Source organism: Protobothrops mucrosquamatus, unplaced genomic scaffold, assembly GCF_001527695.2.
Source record: "Protobothrops mucrosquamatus isolate PMUCROS unplaced genomic scaffold, P.Mucros_1.0 scaffold57, whole genome shotgun sequence".
NCBI lineage: Eukaryota > Metazoa > Chordata > Lepidosauria > Squamata > Viperidae > Protobothrops > Protobothrops mucrosquamatus.
Window position 1 is genome coordinate 576,488 of NW_015386437.1, and position 22,435 is coordinate 598,922.

Consider the following 22,435-nt stretch of genomic DNA (forward strand, 5'->3'; position numbering starts at 1 on the left):
TTTTTCCAATTCAAGTTTTCCAATTCTTGCTTTGTAGATTGAATGGCACACAGCACCATCAAAGGCTACTTTGCTATACAATTAGTCAATTCAAGAAAAGTTTCAGCATGTTTTTCCTTTAGCCTACCTACCTAACAGGCACAAGGGCAGTTTCTTTCTTTGCTTTTATGACTGTGTTTCATTTATTCTAAGAGTTATTGCAGAAAAGTAAAAAACCTGCTACTATTTAATTCTTTAATAAATTTGTAATTACTAGAGTCTGCAAACAGCAATATCTCTATCTCTTCTGTATAACTCTCACTTCTCATGATATGGGAAATGATTATATAAATTTCATAAATAAATAAAAATGCACTCTGAAAATTCAACATGAACTAGACCTTTTTAAGGCATTTGTGAATTACAAATAATTATGATTATAACAACTTTATGATGTCACTGGAATTTTTTTTAAAAAAAGTAGATTAAATGTGTTAATCTACTAGAAGCTGAACATATCCCAAAGGTTCTTTTTCAAAAGGCAACTGGACTTTGTTTTTCTTTGAAGATGTTCGCTTCTCATCCAAAAAGCTTCTTCAGTTCTAAGCTCCTTCAGTCAGAACTGAAGAAGATTCTTGGATGAGAAGCAAAATGTCTCCAAGGAAAAACAAAGTCCAATTGCCTTTTGAAAAAGCATGTTTGGGACAACTATGACCTGGATGAGTGAGGTTCCTCACAGTTGACAAGCTCACATATATATTTTAATACTTTCTTTTCAACAATACAAATGAAAAAACTGACTGATGAGATTTGTTGCTTTGCTGCCAGACTTTAGTGGCATTTCATGTGACTAGGGAAAATAAACTGCTAGAAAGTAAATGTGGTCCATGAGCTATGGATTCCTCACTATTAAACAACATCATATTGCCCAGATAAATGTGCTAATGTGCCTTTCCTTTCAATGCTGCTGCACATCAAAGACCTAATTTAATTTATTTTCCTGCATATTTGTTTGATTAATTATTAAAGTATTTCCAATCTGCCATATACATCAACAGAACTCAACATAGGATGCAATCAACAAGACAAATCAATCTGAAGTCATGCAACACCAATAATTTATAATATATATGACAGAGCTATAATCAAGAAAGTTAAAATAGCCCAGTGTTAATTTGCCACGAAACAATAATAATTTCATCATTAGGATGGTCATCTAAGAATAACCCATCTTGTATCTCCATTTACTATACTGTATCAGAGTCAATGGTGAGCGTGCTGGTAAAAGGACACCCCCAATACACATGCAGCTCATGCAATACTAAACCAATAGGATGCCCTCCCCACTTCATCACTCAGGAACCTATGAAGGATAATTTAAAATTTGATCAATTTTTATATAAAACAAGTAAGTGTTAGTAAAATAAGCAGTGATGTATGAAATGAGCCATGAGATTCTATAATGCATACACTGCAGAATGACGGTGACTTTTTAAGAAATCTCGGCACCTTTTTTAAAAAATCAAAATTACCTTAGCTTACAATTAAGACTCTTTTTGCCTCTTTTACTAAGGGAAAAGTTTGTTGCTACAAAATCTTACAATAGATATTCTAAATAAGCTTTTAAAGAAAAACTACTGATATGAATAAATAAAGATATTTCAAAAAGGTAAATTAGAATTTATTGTCTTCAGAGGTCAAACCAGACATTTTTATTGAATTTAATTACTTAGCAACATTCACTTTCTTTTTCAAATACCATTTCCACATTTTGTATTTATGTCATTTTGAGATTAACATGATCGGCTCCATTACTCAATGCATTACAGCCAGAATTTAGCCATCATCATCCATTGATTATTGCTAAAATCATGGGTAGAGGAAACGACAAAATATTTCCAAAAACTTTCTACATTTTACACATTATAGTTATCATTATTGGCCTAAGTAACCTGTCTTAATCAACCTGGAGATTTGAGCTGGGAAATATTTTGATTTTGCTAGTGATTATCACATCACTATTCTAAATAATATCAAATTATTTTCTGAAAGATAGAAGACACATTATTCAAAAGACTGAATTGAAATACTTCCCTGTTTTTGTCTGGACTACTTTGCAAGGCTGATATCAATCTTGCTAGACTGAAAGTATTTCTCTTCTCTCCTTTTAGTATTCTAGTATTTAGTATCCTTCTAACAAAGGAAGGGTTGTTCTTGTTTCTCCCTTTCTACATATACTGTTTACATCACATTTTAAACCTACATTACCTTTTGCTTTAATACAGCAAATCTAAGGTGGTAGCAGTTGCTTAATGAAAGTGCAACTTACAAGCCCTTCACATCCACAACTCATTACTGCCACTGCTGTTTAGGCAGTCTTGGGAGGAATGACACTGAAATAATGATAGGATCCTTTTAAATGCACTTATGTTGAAGTGGTCATTTGCATAAATAGTCATTATCAAGCTAGGGATTTTTGCTCTTCTTTTCAAAGGGATGTCAAAGTCGAACTGCTCGGCTATGGCAGAAAACCCTGGAAGGCGTCCAGCAGTAGCATCATGGCCATTATTCACTGTTGTTCAGCAAGAATGCTTCAGATAAAGTGTCTTGCAACTTTTCACTTTAACACTATGAACTATGTCAAGCATAAAAATTGAAATCCCAGCTTCATTGCCAGAATAATAACGTTAAGTTCCCATTAAAGTGCCATCCTAAAAACTCTGTGTGCTTTTAAATCAACAACAAGACCTCTTGATGAGAATATTTTTACTCACAATTGCCATACTGCCCAAATATCAGTAAACCCTGCTGGCAAACATGTTAATTTCATTTACAAATCTTAAAGGGCTGCCCAGAAATCCTGCATAGTACAATGACCCGTAACAGAAAATGACTGACTAAGCTACAACTAATTACAATAAGGTATCTAAGAATATATGTAGTTTCTTTAGAGAAGGAAGATCAACAGTGGATCATATCTTGGTACTTCACCATCTAGTACAAAAATACACATATAAAAAAAAATCCTCTCTGTTTGTGGCCTTCCTCGATTTTAAACAGGCCTTTGACTCAATATCTAGGAACACCCTATGGGAGAAATTAGAAGGCACTACTATCAATAAACACATCCCTTTCCTCATACAAAAACTGTATGCCAATTCCACCTTGAAAGTGAAGTGTAATCCCCAAGGGACTTTAACCGGCTTAGTAAGAGTACAAAAAGGGGTACGGCAGGGTTGCATCCTGTCTCCCTCCCTTTTTAACTTCTATATCAACCCCCTGATTGATCTTTTACAGAACCCTGATCTGCATCCGACCAATCTAGCACATCGCAAAATCCCGATTCTTCTGTATGCCGACGATGCAGTCATTATTTCGCAAACTCCTGTAGGACTGAAGAGAGCAATTAGGGCAACATTGGCTACTGCAGACAGAACAAGTTGGTCCTTAACTTTGATAAATCAAAAATGTTAGTTTTTGCTAAAAGACCCAGCCAATACTCCTGGAAAATAGAAGGACATAGTTTGGAACAGGTTAGAATATTTAGATACCTTGGGGTGGTTTTTCACTCGCAAGGGACATGGAAGGCACACCTGGATCATACATTGCAAGCAGCCAATAGGTCCCTAAATGCAATCAAACATTACTTTTACACAGGCGGAGGTCAATTAGTACCTGCTGCCATAAGACATTTTGAGGCCAAAACATTGGTGCAAATTCTATATGTGGCACAAACAGGAATCATTGCAAAGAAAAACTTGCTGGAAACCATACAATCCAAATTCCTGCGAGCTATCTTAGCTGCACCCAAAGGAACCCCAAATGCCCAATTAAGAATTGAGACAGGCATGCCCCAAATCCAGGTAAGAGCCTGGAAGATGATGATCATTCACTGGCTTAAAATGCATTTCTTTCCAGAGGGACTGTTCCCGTTAGTGCTGACTGACAACTTTCCTTCCCCCTGGAAGCAGGCAATAGATCATAAACTGGGCTCTTATGGGCTCTCTTCAATATTCTTAATGTCCCTAGGCTTTGACCAAGCAAAGCAAGTAATATCCAATAGAATAAAGGACACGGAGTTCCAAGAAGAACTAAATAGGTTGCCTTGCCACAGTAGGGATAGTGTCATGCCTCCGTCCGAGCCTGACTCTGAGGATGACATGGAGTTCCCTGTTGAGGCCCAGGAGTGGGTGTCTGTGGCTTCGGAGGACTGTGGGGAGGAACAGGCTGAAGCAGGCCAGGGCCCTTCAAGTTTGGAACAGGGAAGGCAGAGCTCAGGCCAGGAGCAAGGCCCCTCCCCACCAGATCCCAGAGCAAGGAGAGCAGAGAGGAGGAGGGAACAATGGAGGCAGGCTCAATTGCTCGGGAGGAGAGCGTCACGCCCCACTCCACAAGGCATACCTGGGGAGTAGGTATTTAAGGAGACACTGTGGGGTGGGGCATTTGCCGGGAACAAACGTGAACTCTTGTGATGTGAGCTCTTGTACCTGGACTCTTTGCATTTTGGATCAAGTTTGTTTCCTGCTGAGTTCTCCTTGCTGTCTTCAGTTTTGCAGTTTGCAGGTTACAGGCAAGCTGGGCATGGAAAAGATCATACTTTTTTATCTGTTTTACTTTAACTCCATTGACTGTTTTATTGAACTTGTGCCAGGATATGTGGGGAGCTGTTGGGTGAACGTTGGCAGTGCTTACAAAGACAATTATTCTGACCAGCTAAGTGCTTTGCCTCCATTCGGGGCCCTATGTCATCACAGATAGAATCAAACAGAGTGTGTGGGAATCAGCAAGATATCTGAATGATCTGACCTTCCCAAAACAAAGAATAGCTTTCTTCAGAGCCAGATTTAACATTGTTCCCTCAGCACTCCTACAGGGCAGGTATAAGAGAACACCAATAGCAGAATGGGTATGTATATGTGGTAAAGGAGGTCGAAGATATCTCACATGTTTTATTGTACTGTGAGTTATACCGAGTTTATAGGACAGTATATATTCTCCCCTTATTAGAGAGATTGCCAGGGAGGGCAGATAATTTTTATGTAGGCTTTCTCCTCCAGGACTCAAACCCTTCTATCACGCATGCAGTGGCAAAATACTGTGTTGCGGCAATTTCCACAAGAAAAAAATTGGTTAGAGATCTTGTGCCAATTTTTTGGAGATATCTCTAATAATGTTTGGAACATTATATTTACTCACACACTAATCGGCTATCCACTCACGTAAACTAGGGAGTGACCCTAACATTTTGAGAACATGTATTTTCTTAACAGGGATGTTATTATTTACTATTAATGTTAGTACTTTTTATTTTTATTATTTTTATTTTTATATTATTATTATTATTATTATTATTATTATTATTATTATTATTATTATTATTATTATTATTATTATTATTATTATTATTATATTGTAAAAAGTGATGGCTATTGCTGGTCTACGACCGTAATAAAGTTATTTGTAATTATAGTTTCAGTCAATCCTGACCTAACTCCTGGTTTAGTTTTAGCTTTGTTAACTTGCAACAGTGTACTGTATGCATCTACTCATACATAATACAACGTTGGAAAAGATTACAAAGTGCTACCCGAAGTACAGGTATAGTACTCCTAATAAAAGACTTTTGAAGTGCACATCTTCTTTCCCTTATAGCAGAAGTCCCCAATCTTTTGGGCACCAGGGACAAGATCCATGGAAAGAAGTTTTTCCACGGACTGGGGGGGGCATGGTTTCATGTACTGTCTGCATCCCATGAATGAGGCTTTGCTTGTTTGCGCAGACTGGTTTCTGGCATGCCGTGGCCCAGTGCCGGTCCACAGACTGGGGGTTGGGGACCCCTGCCTTATAGGATGAAGTTCTGCTTCCTACAGCATCTGAGGAAATTGCACTTGAAATTGTCCTTCAAGTGAAGTTCATTTTCTCCCTAGTGCCATGTTGAATCTTCTCAGTCCTTCGTGTTAAGCTTACAGTTTTCAAACTAAACTTAAAATATTCTCCCCCAAATCAATATATGGCTATAACCATCCAACCCTCCTCAATCATAATTAAAGTCATGTATTGTATGCAAAACTGCAGAAGAGCTTTAGTTTCATTAGTTTCATTAGAATTTGCTTCTTTTCATTGTGTTAACATAAAGATCAATGTGTTCATGAATTCATATTGTGCATGAATATGTAGAATATGGTAAATTTGCCTGCATACACCCATACAGAAGCCTTATATGCTACCTATTATTTTATTGTATTCCATTAATAAGAGAATAAGCTATAACGCAACAAGACTCATTTGTTTCATAAAAAGAAGATCTGTTTTTCTATTATGCCCCCTTTTGGCTCTTGACCCCAACTGACCATTTCCTTTGTCTCCCCCCACCCCTCACCTCCCTTTGCATAGCTGTCTTTGTTTTGGATGTCTGACCATTTCCTTTGTCTCCCCCCACCCCTCACCTCCCTTTGCATAGCTGTCTTTGTTTTGGATGTCTCCCCCCACCCCTCACCTCCCTTTGTCGTTTGAATGGACAAATGAAAAACCCTTGTAGTTATATGCATAATACTTCCTTTCCGCAAGACTCAAATGCTGAAAGTGGCCATTGTAGAAACTATGTGACAGCTGGCCTGCTTTTCTTTTGTATGCCTCTAGCCTTAGAGAAGAATCAAGAGAGCTTTCTGTAGTGGAATAATTTTTCCTCTGGGTGAAACCCATGCACGAGAGCATTTCCCAACTGTTCCCCAAACAACTGTCACCTTGCGTGCCCTTGCTCTAGTCACAACCAGATGTCCATCAAATATATCCAGGTTGTTTGGTTAGAGCAGCATATTGTAAAAGAAAACCTGATACTGTCCCTTGTAATAGAATTACTCTTCCATAACTTCAAATAGGACCCATACTTTCTGCCATTGATGTACTTTTAATATCATTGTCGGCGACACCAACTGTTTGCCATTCTGCCTATAATGATTGATTTAATTGTATGGCCAACAGAACTGAAGAAATGTTGAAAACTGTACAGCACCTGTTACAAAACTGAAAGTTGCCAATTGCTCAATAGAAAAATAAAGGTAAAAACAGATGGAGTTGTGTTTTTCCTGTGCCATTTTCCTGGCACCACTTAATGACATTGGTCATTCTATGACTAACCTGATATAATGAGCCTGACATAATGCTAAGGTGACCAACCGTCCTCCTTTAGGGAGGACAGTCCTCCTTTTGTGAGTTCTGTCCTCCCTCAAAAAATGTCCTCCTACATGTCCTCTTTTTCGATATTTGAAGACTAATCTGCAGGGCTTTTTTTTTTTCTCATAGAACGCTTAGAACGGTGTTCCGGCACCTTTTTTTGATGGTTTTTTTTTTCAACTTTTGCATGAGCTGTGCTACTCCTATTGGCTTTTGAAAGCCAATAGAAATTGCTGCTGAGCAAGCCAAAACACCCGGTCAGCAAACTTTACACATGTAAGTTGTCTGCAGCAAAGGTGAATTAGCAGGAATTTTGCACCCCTCCCTGCTACCCAACTACACCATCTCCTAGTTAGTCCTGAAGATACCTGGAGGAGACTGGAGCGGCAACGCCACGGTAACTTTCTCTTGATCTTTGGCCCTGCTAGGGCAATAATGGCTGTGGGCACAAGAGGCAGTGGCAGCGGGGCTGCTGCGAGCGGGGGTGTGAGGGGTGGCGGTGGCCGGCTGCCCCCCGTGCTGTGGGAGCCGCGGGGTCTGCTCTACACGGGGCTGCACAGGGTGGGAGGTGGTGCTGGCAGGGCGGCTGCAGGCGGGGTATGTTGACAGCGGGCTACCCCCCAGGGCCGGAGCCAGTGCAGCCGGTGCTTTGGGAGCCACGGGGCCCGTTCTACACAGCGGGGCAGCAGTGCTGGCAGGGCGGCTGCAGGTGGGGGCGTGGCATGTAAGCATAATTACAATATAAAATGTTATTGTTACAAATGTTTTTATTATGCATTTATCATATTATAGTGTATTCTGTATTATTGTTGCAATGAATACAATGTTTCTTTTATTTATGATATTTTTTTCTTCAATTTATTTGTGTCCTCCTTTTCATTGTAAAAAAGTTGGTCACCTTAATAATGCAGCTCTTGAGTGTTTCATTTATCTTCATATCTATTTGAGGAAGAATTTGGAATTCAGTTTTTAAACAGTTGGTATCATTTCTGATGATTTCTCATTTGCATGATTATACTTATTGTACCCTCCTTTTTAATACTATTCAAAAATTTCAGCTAGTCCCGAAAAAGGACGTCATAATGCTTATTAGATCTGGCAGACCAGAACACAGAACTCCAATATTCTTATTAACTACCCAGATTGCCCATTTAAGTGAGTTTTAAAAACCTGGCTGTTCCCCTAGGCCTTGGATTAGTATATGAACCAAGCCATCTAAATTTGAAATGGAGGGAATATTGGTTGGATTTGTTCTCTTGGGGTAATTTCTGTTTTATTTAATATGATTTTCCCCCTTATTTTTAGTTTGAAGCTGCTTAGAGGTGCACGGGACTTCTAAAATTTGATGGATGGTTGAATAAATAAATAGAGCATTTTTTTTCTTTTTAAGATCAATTCAAAAGTTCTGTTTTTTCCTTTAAAGCTAGGAGTCTTGACAAGAATTTTTCAGGAATCATGTCATCATGTTTGAGCTAGCCATCCCAGCTGTGATCATCTTTAAATATCTGACTTCAGATCTCCCATCATCTGAGAAACACAAGTTTAAAAAGATATGGCCATTGGTGTGAAAGCATTAAGCAGTAGTGCACCCATCAACACACATACACACACATAAATACACACACACACAAATAACTACCTTTCAATAAACATTAATTTGGTTGCTTTTTCACCAAGCATTTTTGGGTAGAAGTATATCCAATAGACATATTTGGATAAAAAGATATGTTTTGTCACCTGTTGCTCTTTTTACTGTTGTATTGTAATTTTAATGTATTACATTTACATATCTCTGCTAGCTTGAATAATAATAATATCATTTTGAAAGTTAATATATTTACTTTTTTGCAAGGAATAAGAAATAACTTAACTCTTATACCAAATTGGATTCCTTTTTACATTAAGCAAGCCAAGATGTTATTCCAAATGCTGATTGTTAGTTAGAGAATGTACATATAAGAGGTATAACAAGATATAACATATGAGGATCATTTTTACATGCCACTGATAGCATATACTGAAATGTTTTTGAAAATTTCCCATTAGCTAGTGAGATGTTTAACTGTGGAATTAATTATATATCCTATAAAATCAGTAAGAAATTCCCTTTTGTCATTTGGTATGTCAAATGAAGTAGAGGTGACACATATTAACTGTATAGGGATGAAGCGCCAGCTGGTTAGAATTGAAAGCCCCCCCCCCCAAAAAAAAATATCAGTTAAGGCATTGAAAGGCAATTATTTTACAGTTGAATATTTCACAAAGTTTTGTATTATACAGAAATATAGTAATTAAAAGCTGAGATGGGGGGGATCATAGGAACCATCCTATTGGATCTGGCTGAATGTCATCTTAGTTCAATAGAAGGGGACATGCCCTCTGCTCTTTGTGGTATTTGGAGGTGCAATCAAAAATGTATTTTGTAAAATAAAGTTTAGATTCATTTATGTTGGGAAAAGCTATTAGCAGAAAAGTGAAGATTGAGAGAAATGGAAAATGGACTTTCAAACACACTTTTGGATGAGGGAAACATAGTTACCAGCTGATATAGGATGAAATGAATGTACAAGCTTAAACAAGAGAAATAATGAAAACTTTAAAAAGATTCATTTATTACATACCCTCCTAAGAAAATCTCTTCATTTGTCTGGTGAATCTCTTTTTACTACATATTTACTTTTTTTCCTTTACAGATACAGAGCCTAGGCAGTTACACCGAATCCTGCAAGTTTTCAGATTATTTGTTAGCTAAGTAGGAAAACAAGGCAGATTGTCTGATTCACGATCTGTCAACCAAGTTTAGTTTAATGCTATGGATTATATGCTCAGCTTTGGTTCAGGTCTTTCTCAGTTTTTGTATAAGTTTGCAGTTGGATGAAGGATTCATATCAAAACATCCTGTTTCATTTCCAGCATCAACACTGCTGATTACATACAGAGGGCTACATAAGCACCAAATATGTCAGGTAAGTAATTTACGATAGAAATTAATCTCTCTGCTCACTGGTCTTCCTAGTGTCATAGAAACCATTATAAAAAAATACCATGTCATATGTTTGCCAATATACACAACAGTGTAATGCCTCTTTTCAAGCAATGAAAAATTATGTTAGTTAATCAGAGGCACTGTTCATGCCCATCACAGAAGAGGTATCTTTGTAAATTGCCAAAGGGAGGGAAAACAGCCTTGAGCTCTTCAGGAAGAGGAAATTTTGGCTCTCAGGGAAAATGACCTTGAGCTACTACAGGGTGTGAAATGGAGTTTGATGGCAGAAAAGTGCTCTGAACACACAAAATGACCAAACTGAACAACATCAATGAGTGGGCTGAATGTTACTTGCCGACCTTTAAAACCACTATGGATATCTATATCCTCAAGTCTATTTCATTCATGACTTGCTTTTAAAGGGAGCAATATTGCACTTCTTTTGCTCCCTATTCTTTACTTTCCCACCGCAAAAGAGAGACAATAACTCTCATTACATTGTGTGACCCACTGGAAGTCAATGTTCTAGTGCTCCTGAAAGTAAGCAGGTAATAATAATAATAATAATAATAATAATAATAATAATAATAATAATAATAATAATAATAATAATAATAATAATAATAATAATAATAATAATAATAATAAAGTTGGAAGGGACCTTGGAGGTCATCGAGTCCAACCCCCTGCTCAGGCAGGAACCCTACACCATTTCAGACAAATGGGTGTCCAGTCTCTTCTTAAAAACTTCCAGTGTTGGAGCATTCACCCTTCTGTCTTTAGGATCACTGTTGAATGGAATATCACAGGGTAACAGGTCCATAGAAACTCCTTTTCACTTCATCACGAAAGAGCAGGATTTGTACATTAAATAAAACAAGTATGTTTACCTTGATATTCTTCCATCAGCATTTTATGTCTAGAGTACAACAGATTCTATAAGAAAATTTAATTTTTGCCAAGAGCCTTCAGATTAGAATGGTTATTCTAATAGTTATTCTAATGGTTATTCTATCATTAAGAACAACAACAACAACAACAACATGTCTCTGGAAATACAGATACAATGCAGAAGCCTAAAAAAAAATCACTTGTATTATTGAAAGCCATAAAAGCTTTTGAGCTTCACAAAACACTGTTTTTAAATACATGTAATGCATTCTAAATTTTTCCCCTTTTCTTAGAGAAGATTACAAGTGATATGACTAGATGATTATTATGGGCAATCAGTGACCATAATATTTAGTGAAATGGTAAAGATTGTAATGTTGCACAATAGAGGCAAGTCATCAAAATTCCATAGCCCTTTAAGAAATGGAAGTTGACCTGTCAGGTAGAAGAGAATACTTTCCTTTTCCAAACTTTCCTGATTATTAAAAACATTATTTAAAAATTATTCTATTGTGTAGAAAGGAGAGCATAGAAATACATACATGATTGATTCAACAGCCCGCCCTCCCCCCCCCAGGCAAGGAATGAAGGCAAGACATCAGATCTGGCTAAAGTAAAACCTCTCTTGTGAGTCAGTCACAGTCACAGACTGTTAGGAAAGGTACAGCAAGTAGAAGCTGATAAACTTCCATACCAGCCTAAACCAGATACAAACAGATTTTAAAAGATTCTGTAGACCTGCCCAAACTGCACATATATACTTTTAAAAGTTTATATTTCTTCTTTGCTACAAGCAATTGCCAAACAACAATTTAAACTTCTCTATCCCACCCCAAACTTTCATTATCCAATTTTGTGTGAATATGGGACATGTCTTCAGGTACTTTGCCCTCAGCTATACAAAATACAGGTAGTCTGGCTTACAACCATAACTGAGCCCAAAATAAGTGAGACATTTGTTGAATGAGTTTTGTCCCATTTTATGATATTTCTTGCCACCGTTGTTAAGTGAATCTCTACAGTTGTTAAGTTAGTAACATGGTTGTTAAGTGAATCTGGCTTCCCCATTTACTTTCCTTGTCAGAAGGTTACAAAAGGGGATCACCTGACCCTGAGACACAGCAACAGTCATAAATATGAACCAGTTGCCAAGCATTCAAATTTTGATCAGGTGACATGGGGATGCTGCAAGGGTCGTAAGTGTGAAAAACTGTCATAAGTCACTTTTTTCAGTGCTGTTGTAACTTTGAATGGTCACTAAATGAACTGTTGTAAGTCAAGGACTACCTGTATTTGACAAAATAAGAATTATTGTATTTTTCAAAGTCCTCTGATTGGTAACACTTCCAATGATATCAACATCAATTAATCCAAGTTTTCAAAATATTTTACTGCTTCTTTTCAGGTCTTAGCCTTTTGGAAAAACTGTAGAAACCAAAATTGCCTTGCTTTGAGGTAAACCTAGTATTCATGCAACAACACTAATAGTTTAACCTATAAATGGATGACTTAGTTCATGTTATTGGAAATCTTGCAATCTTCTCTCCAAACCCACAAATATTCTCATTTTAATCACAAGATGTTTTCAATAGAACTGCAAGAAAGTATTCCCTAAAGTTAGTAATGAGCACTTTCCCAGACTTAGTTCAACTGAGTCCTGTGAATCTAGAGTGATTTCGGCATAGGACTTCTCAGTTATGTTATCATTTCATGATATAATATGTGGATAAAGTTATGTGGATAAATTTTGGCCTCAGCTAATCTTCATACTTACAAAACTGATTCTGAGTTGATTCTCTCAGTATGGAAGCACTGAGTTCCCTATACCTGGCTTTAATAGTATCATAGTAATGTCTGAATAATAAAATAAGATTGTTATATTCACAGAACATGTGAACGTACATTATGCTAAGTGTTTATGAAGAAGGAAAGAAGCAACCTAGAACTAAGAAGAAATTTCCTGACAGTTAGAACAATTAATCAGTGGAAAAACTTGCCTCCAGAAGCTGTGGATGCTCCAACACTGGAAGTTTTTAAGAAGAGATTGGACAACCATTTGTCTGAAATGGTATAGGGTTTCCTGCCTGAGCAGGGGGTTGGGTTAGAAGACCTGCAAGGTCCCTTCCAACTCTATTATTCTATTCTATTCTATTCTATTCTATTCTATTCTATTCTATTCTATTCTATTCTATTCTATTCTATTCTATTCTATTCTATTCCATTCCACTCCACTCTACTCTATTCATATTTAGTCAAATAATTTTCTAAAATTACAAGCAATAATTTCCAAAGATCTTTGACATCTATTTAACTGGTTTTCATGCTTGAAATCTTAGATTGCTCTATGTATTGACTGGAATTTAGATTTTCTGCATTAAAAAAAAAGACTCTACTGAACATTGGCTACTTAACACAGTAGCAAAAAATATATGGGACATTTTAAGTCACCACTATTGATTCCTGAAGACCATATTGATAAATTCTTACCTTCTTAGCCATTATTAAATTAACAGTTAAGAGTCTGGTCTTTCTATCAAAAATATCCAAAACAGTAAAACTCCCCATCATAGTCCCCTGAATAGCACAACTTCCTATCATTTGCTTTGCCCATTCATCTATCCAGCCATTTGTCCATCCATCTTCCTTCATTTGCGTTGCCTTCTGCTCTTTTACTAAATTCAATGTTTCTAACAGGAGGCAAATGTTATAAAGAATTCATAGCAATTATAAACAGTATTGAAATAAGTATAATTTTTTCCTTCCTCATTGTTGGTCTTGATTCATTTCCAAATCTTTCAAAAAGCACAGCATTAATCACTGCACTACATTAAGAAATAAACCATGGGTTATGATTTGTGCATACATATGTCTGGGGAGCTCAAATACTTTGGCCACCTAATGAGAAGAGAGGACTCATTGGAAAAGACCCTGATGTTGGGGAAGATTGAAGGCAAAAGGACAGGGGAATGTTAGAGGATGAGATGGTTAGAGAGGGTGATCCATGCAATGAACATGAATTGGAGCAAACTCCGGGAGACAGTGAAGGACAGAGGAGCCTGGCATGCTATGGTCCATGGGGCCATGAAGAGTCAGACATGACTTAGTGACTGAAAAACAACAAATGCCTGGAGAACAAAAGTGCAGGAAGCAGTAAAATAAGCTATATATAAATACAGTGTAGAGATCTCCATTGTTACGGCACACAGACAAAAAAATCAACCCATCTTTCTGTTTTCATCAGAAGTCATTTTTCAGGAGAAATATAAAGATTGTTATAAGTTAAATGTAAAGCTATTAAATTTTATCCTTTTAAAAATCTGTCTGTTATAAGGTTATGAAGCATTATATGCATCCAAAGGGAAAAGTAGTAAGCACTATCAATTCTCCTGGTTCAATTTATAGTCTTCTATAATTTATTTTCCCAATAATTTTAAAGTATAGTAGTAAAGTACTTAAGTGCAGAGGTGGCCCCAGTACATTTAGTGTCCAAATAAGAAAATACTACACAGATTGATATTTGAAAATCTGTCATTTGGTATAGTTTACCTAGCTGGTAACCTAGCTGGTATATTATATTTTACAATGAAGGATCAGGATCTATAAGACAGAATAACTGTCTTCAGCTACATCTATTTTGGAACTAATCCTCAGCTCAAAATTTGGCCTCATCCAAGCTTAATTTAATTGTGTCAGTTCCTGCTGATAGTATTCTGTATTCTGCTGGTAATATTCCCTGACATCACTTATAGTAGTGTTTTTTCTTACTTACTGCTACTTCCCAGAAGTAAGTAAAAACCCAATTCAGTAACTCCAGAAGTTTGTTTTGTTTATATAGTATTAATGTGTTCACTTTACTCCTATTAAGAAGTAATAAAGGTTTAAAAGAGAACAGTGCAATCAACAGTAATCCAAAACAATAACAACACCCAACATGCCTTGATCTCATGCCTTGATCTCTTGATATAATAATAATAATAATAATAATAATAATAATAATAATAATAATAATAATAATAATAATAATAATAATAATAATAATAATAATAATAATAATTTGGGAGGGACCCTGGAGGTCATCTAGTCCAACCCCCTGCTCAGGCAGGAAACCCTATACCATTTCAGACAAATGGCTGTCCAGTCTCTTTTTAAAAACTTCCAGTGTTGGAGCATTTACCACTTCTGGAGGCAGGTTGTTCCACTGGTTAATTGTTCTAACTGTCAGGACGTTTCTCCTTAGTTCTAGGTTGCTTCTCTCCTTGATTAGTTTCCATCCGTTGCTTCTTGTCCTGCCCTCAGGTGCCTTGGAAAATAGCTTGACTCCCTCTTCTTTGTGGCAGCCCCTGAGATATTGGAATACTGCTGTCATGTCCCCCCTCGTCTTTCTCTTCATTAAACTACACATACCCAATTCCAGCAGCCTTTCCTTATATGCTTTGGCCTCCAGTCCCCTAATCATCTTTGTTGCTCTTCTCTGTACTCTTTCTAGAGTCTCAACATCTTTTTTACATCGTGGTGACCAAAATTGGAAGCAGTATTCCAAGTGTGGCCTTACTAAGGCATTGTAAAGTGGTATTAATACTTCACGTGATCTTGATTCTATCCCTCTGTTAATGCAGCCCAGCACTGTGTTGGCCTTTTTGGCAGCTGCAGCACACTGCTGGCTCATATTTAAGTGATTGTCCACTAGGACTCCGAGGTCCATCTCACAGTTACTACTATTGAGCAAGGTACCCCCTATACTATACCTGTACATTTGGTTTTTCTTGCCTAAATGTAGAACCTTACTTTTTTCACCATTGAATTTCATTTTGTTAGATAGCGCCCAGTGTTCAAGACCAGGGGTGTCAAACTGCCGGCCCACGGGCCAGATGCATCATCTGGAAGCCACGCCCACCCCATTGCTGGCAATGGCAAACCGTCCCGATACATTGCACAATGTCATGTGACAGCACGAGTTTGACATGTCTGATCTGGACTGATCATTCCATGTTATCCCTTAAAATCCCACAGAAGACTTAAGTTGTCACTGCTCTTCAAAAACTTAATAGAGAAGGGGTCATACTTATGTCTAGGAAAAACTGTTCTGAAAAATTGCTTGGGGCTATTATTGAGAATAGGTCATTTTCAGTCCCTTATGAAAACATTCTTTATATGCCTTCTATCACAAAGAGTTGGTAGTTTTTGAAATACAGGAATTCCAAAATAAAAAACAACACTTTGAAGTGCTCCAGAAGTTGACCAGAAACCAAAGCAGTCAATGTGGCAATCTTAGACACATCCATAACTATCCATACTGTTGCATTTTGAACCAGCTGAATAGCCTGGAAGAGCTGTGGCTCCTACTTGTTGTTTTAGCAGGTGATGTGAGTCCAGGAAGTCGCCAGGCCGAGAGCCAACTTTATATAATAAATATGAAATCCCAGTCACAATTAAAAATAGTATTGTGCAGGATAATATACTGTACATACCTATTTTCATTTCATTATTCTATCCATTTAAAATGATGCCATAATTAATGTTAGAATTGCAGTGAAGGTTTGATATTTGTCTGAAATGTATAGGCTTTCTTGCCTAAGCAGTGGGTTGACTAGAAGACTTCCAAAGTTCTTTCCAACTCTGTTCTGCTGTTATTTTAGGTTCAATATATTAACTAATCTATTTCCTTTGAAACTCTTTTAGTGATACTGATTTTAATACTGCCTGCTAAATTCCCCCTTAATATATAATAAATTATTTCTGTTTTTATTGTAATTTCACAATTATATGATGTAAGGTGTCCTATGATGTCTTTGTTTTAATATATTTATCTGAATTCATAATAAGTAAGGACATTTGGTCCTTCCAACATTTTTTTTTTATTTTTTGAGAAAAGATAGGCAGAAATTGGGCAATCAACCCGTGGAACAGCTTACCCCCAGAAATCATGGGAGCTCCATCACTGGAGATTTTTAAGAAGAGACTAGACATTCCCCTGTCTGAGATGGTACAGGTTCTCCTGCTTGATCAGGGGGCTGGACTAGAAGGCCTCCCAGATCTCTTCCAGCTCTATTCTATTCTGAAATTTCCCCGCCTCCTTGAAGAATTAATTAGAGCTATGTTTCTCAACCTCAGCAATTTTTAAAATAGGTGGGTTTCAACTCCCAGAATTCCTCAGCCAGCATATATTAGACTTATGGTCATTATGTTCTCAAATCTTGGTATATGTTTCTGGAAAAAGAAATTTCATTCTGCAAATCTGCTAGAAACATTATATTCTGCACAAAAAATCTCCAATTGATGATGCCTCTCTGTAGTTTCTTCATGGAAAAAGTAAATGGATACAGTAATTTCCCAAGGGCAAATGAAACTACTGTAGAACTGGAAAAAATTATATTAGCTTCCTTTTTTATAGTTAAACATATTTGCAAATTATTAAGGCTTTTATTTTCATGCACTTGTATATTATTTTATTTATGCTATATTTCAACATTTTCATAAATGTATTTCCTAGCAGGCATTTTCCCCAAAGAAAGAAATGTTAGTAGGAAGTACTAGAGGATATTCCAATTCATAATTACATTTTGAAGGCAAATTGGCTCCAGAAACATGACATATGCTTGTCAAAAGAACTTGAATACCAAATAATGATTACTCACAACTAACAGTTTAGGGGCCAACTGCTGGTCAAACATGAGACAACTTTTCATGTATCACAGATTATTAAATGTTTCCAAAGAAATATTTTTGAGGCCAATCAACTAAGAAACTTGGACCACCTGCATTTGCCCAAAGTACATAACGCCCGTCCATTCACCTTTCATTCATTCTAATGCATTGAGTAATATCTGCAGTTCCCAATAGGATCTATTGCAGAATTGACTCATATGCAAAATTTAACCTATCTGGAACTAGAAGTCTATCTTAATTAAAGGTTTTTAGTGGTAGAGCCAAAATAACAAGTTTGAAACTGATGGTACTTTTAGTCCCAGTAAATAATATAGGTCAGCAAGTGAATGCATATATGGTAGCTTTGTATGATTTGATTCATAATTCGATAATATCCCAATTTTACAATATATCCCAAACTACATCTATATAACACATATTACCATAACCAATCTTAGTTCAGGTTCATAAATGGAGAAACTTCATGAAGACATGCCTGCATGATGTTCAACCAATAATTCAGTAATTATTGAATTCAATAATTTAGTGGATAATTCAAATACTGAATTTGTCCTACACAATATTATAGCAATAAGAGATTAATAAATCAAAAATATGAATTCTGTATCAGCTGGAAATTTCAGATGTTTTTAGATAAATGAAATAAAAGTGTAAAAAATATTAATTAAACCATAAGGAACATTTTACTCACTGGAGATACTATATACCTAATAACCTTTCAAGACTTATTGCACTCTAGGGATTACTACACTTCACAGAAAAGACAACATTAATATATAAGCCTCTTGTGCTAATTCAAAAAGGATAGAAAATAAAGTTTCTTTTGACTTCCGGTCCTGCACAGCAGCACAGCAGTCGAGGGGTTCGGGGCTCCGTGCACTTCAGCTGAGTTTCTTCCTGTTAGGGGACCCTAAATGGGCCAAAGGCCGCCCAGAGAGGTGGCAATGAAGGAAGTCCCAGGGACCTAGGAGAGATGGCAGTCGACCCGATCGGTCCAGGAGAAGCCTTCCAGAAACCAACAGGAGAAAGGCTGGCTTAACTTCAGAGTCTAGCCCAAGTTGCAAGCAAATGAAGTCAAAAGCACTATTTTAAGCTGATTGTAAACAGCACATTTAAATCTGGGTAAGAACATCAATTTTTTCTATCCTACTTATCAACTTTCCTGAAGAAAAAAAAATCCCAAGAAGCAAAAAACCTCCGAAAGTGAAGGAGGGGGATTTTTGCCCCACTCTTTTACTAACGGAAGCAGCGAATTAAACCTTTTATGGAGGACCAAAACGTATTGAAATGAAATGAAATGACTATAAACCTAAATTTGGATAAGTTTGAAATTAGTGAATGGTAATTTGTTCGTTTTGAAAATTTGAAAAATAAACTGGTGATGACATCTAGTGGTGGATGCAGACTATGACAGTTATGGCTTTCATGTAGGACTTGGCAAAATCTGGAAAAAACTAATTTCTACTTGTGATCTTCAAAGCTCTAACAATAGAGAACAGTTGTGACAAAAAAAGAAAATAATCTTGGCTGCAGACAAATTGAGACCATACTTACCAATTGAGACCATACTTAGTATATACTTTTTGGGGATTCTCATGGAAGAAAGAATAAGTGACAAAACATTACTTGCTTGTCTTCCCTCAGGGAGTATGTTGATCTGCAATGCACAGAGCTGTAGTTGAAAGTATTAGAGCAGCAAGCAGCAGCAAAAGTAAAGTTCTACATTTAGGCAAGAAAAACCAAATGTACAGGTATAGTGTAGGGGGTAACTTGCTCAATAGTAGTAACTGTGAGAGGGACCTCGGAGTCCTAGTGGACAATCACTTAAATATGAGCCAGGAGGCCAACACAGTGCTGGGCTGCATTAACAGAGGGATAGAATCAAGATCACATGAAGTATTAATACCACTTTACAATGCCTCGGTAAAGCCACACTTGGAATACTGCATCCAGTTTTGGTCACCACGATGTAAAAAAGATGTTGAGACTCTAGAAAGAGTACAGAGAAGAGCAACAAAGATGATCAGGGGACTGGAAGCTAAAGCATATAAGGAATGGCTGCTGGAATTGGGTATGTCTAGTTTAATGAAGAGAAGGATGAGGGGGGACATGATAGCAGTGTTTCAATATCTCAGGGGCTGCCACAAAGAAGAGGGAGTGAAGCCATTTACCAAGGCGCCAGATGGCAGGACAAGAAGCAATGGATGGAAACTAATCAAGGAGAGAAGCAACCTAGAACTAAGGAGAAACTTCCTGACAGTTAGAACAATTAACCAGTGGAACAACCTGCCTCCAGAAGTGGTGAATGCTCCAACACTGGAAGTTTTTAAGAAGAGACTGGACAACCATTTGTCTGAAATGGTATAGGGTTTCCTGCCTGAGCAGGGGGTTGGACCAGATGACCTCCAAGATCCCTTCCAACTTTATTATTATTATTATTATTATTATTATTATTATTATTATTATTATTATTATTATTATTATTATTATTATTATTATTATTATTATTATTATTATTATATCATCATCATCATCATCATCATCATCATCATCAGTTTCCTGGAAGCAGTATAAAAAGTGGATTCCAATTGCCTTCTTCCACAGTTCAGTATTAATAAAGTCTGACCCTGCTTTTATCTTTGTGAGCCCACATGATGAGCTCTGACCAATTCAGAAAGCTCTCTGAGAAGGGTGCTCAGGCCAAGTATACAACTTTCAACTATAGGAGCAAAATCTCCCGTGATAGCATGACTGAAAGGAAGAACAGCATCCAATGGTGGGATTCAGCTGGTTCGACCACTTTGGCAGAACCGGTAGCTAACTTTTTGTTGCCCAGGCCCAGAATGGACTTTCGAAAGCGGCATCCACACAGAGAACCGGTTGTTCACATATTTGAATCCCACCACTGACAGCATCCCTCTCATTTGGATGCAGTACAGCTCTACTCTAGCATCAGTCTGCACTCCAAGACATAATGGTATTAAAACCAGAATTGTTTAAGTGCACAATTACCATATGCTTCAATATCCTACGCACAGCAGCAAGGCAAAGTGAATTTCTCCCAAAAGGTACTGTTTGATGAGAGAACCTGGTATGTCAGGGCCTCAAGGCCTGTGAAAACAATTTAATACCACATATGTGATTTCCAAACAATTTAAACTTGAATACAGAACAAACCCATATTTGAGGAGGTTAAATCTACATTTTCAGTTAGGATCAGCAGGCAGCTCTAATAGTTAGATACAGAGGTGCTTCATTAAATGGAACAAACATAAAATCTCAAGCAGGCAACACAGTATTATTAGCTCCACTAATTTCTACTGGCATGAACAGAGAGACAGTTTCCAAACTCACAAAATGCTGCACAGTTTAGAAAAAAGATTCTAATATAGTAACTGCATGGAGACTATAGCTCAGTGATGGTGAACCTTTTAGAGACCGAGTGCCCAAACTGCAACCCAAAACCCACTTATGCATTGCTGGGTGCCGGGTGAGCATGGCCCATTGGGTGGGTGTGGCCCATTGGGTGGGCGTGGCTGTGGTGGTAACAGCAGACTGGGTGGGACTAAAAAGTTCAATCAATCAATTCCAACTTTGCAAGATCTTTTTTTTCCCCACGAGAAGTTGAAATTGATTGATTGAACCTTTTTTTTTTGCACACGGCGGCGGAAGCCTAAAGCGAAAAGGTTTTATAAAACCCAGCTGAAGGCCTAGGACTGGGGCGAAGGTGCCCATGCCCACAGAAAGGGCTCTGAGTGCCGCCTCTGGCACCCGTGCCATAGATTCGCCACCACTGCTATAGCTGCTTATCAGTAGAGTTAAATTCACTTAACTAAACATTGCCCTAATCAGAGTTCCTAATCCCAGGGAAGCATCTGTATGCATTTGGCTGAAAAGTCTATGATCATTAAAATATAATGAAATAGATAAAATAAATTAATAATTCTGAAAAAAGCAGAAAGGGCTTCTTTGTAGTGGACATGGTTGCTTTATATAAAGCACCACATAAGAGATAGGCCTATGCACACTCACATGAGATCTTTAGCAGAAAGCATCACCTGTGTTTAATGTAGCTTATTCAGATGGAACTGAACATATTTACCAAGTGAATGGCAGAAAGAATTATATTTCACCAGGATGGTAATAAATTGATTTGTTCTTGAGAGACAGTAACAGAAGCGCATATTGACTTTTACCTTCCTTCTGGTAAGAAGAATGAAATGTCAAGAATTACTGCTTTAATATCAGCTAAGGCAAATCCATTAGTTGTAGTGTGGGTGGATCCAGGAAATCATTGTTTCTAAATACTGATGTGCACTTTATTAAATCATTCTAGTACTTTTTTCACCCATCTTTTGCAGCTAACAATTTAAATCAGTGCTACATGTGCTTCGTGATGTAAAACAGGGGTCCCCAACCCCCGGTCCATAGACAGGTCCAGGTCTGCAGCATGCCAGAAACCGGGCTGTGCAAACAAGTGAAGCCCCCTCCACGGGATGCAGGCAGCATGTGAAACTACGCCCTCCAGCCTGCAGAAAAAATCTCTCTCCACAGAACCAGTCCCTGGTGCCCAAAAGGGTGGGGACCACTGATGCAAAAGAATCAGAATTGTGACAAGGAACTAAAGAACACTGATTGTAAGCATTTTATGGATACTGGGTAGCAATTTTAAGAGACATAGGTTTCTCAAAATAATTCTTGTCTTACTGAAGATAAGAGTGTTTAATTTTTTGTTTAAGA

General features: G+C 37.4%; 1 protein-coding gene across 1 annotated transcript in view; it reads right to left on the bottom strand.

The window, feature by feature from the left end:
- The window catches only part of NRXN3 (neurexin 3), a gene marked incomplete at its 5' end in the record, with an annotated part of 310,284 nt that overhangs the window by 91,479 nt on the left and 196,370 nt on the right, over positions 1 to 22,435 (bottom strand). The window lies entirely within an intron of this gene.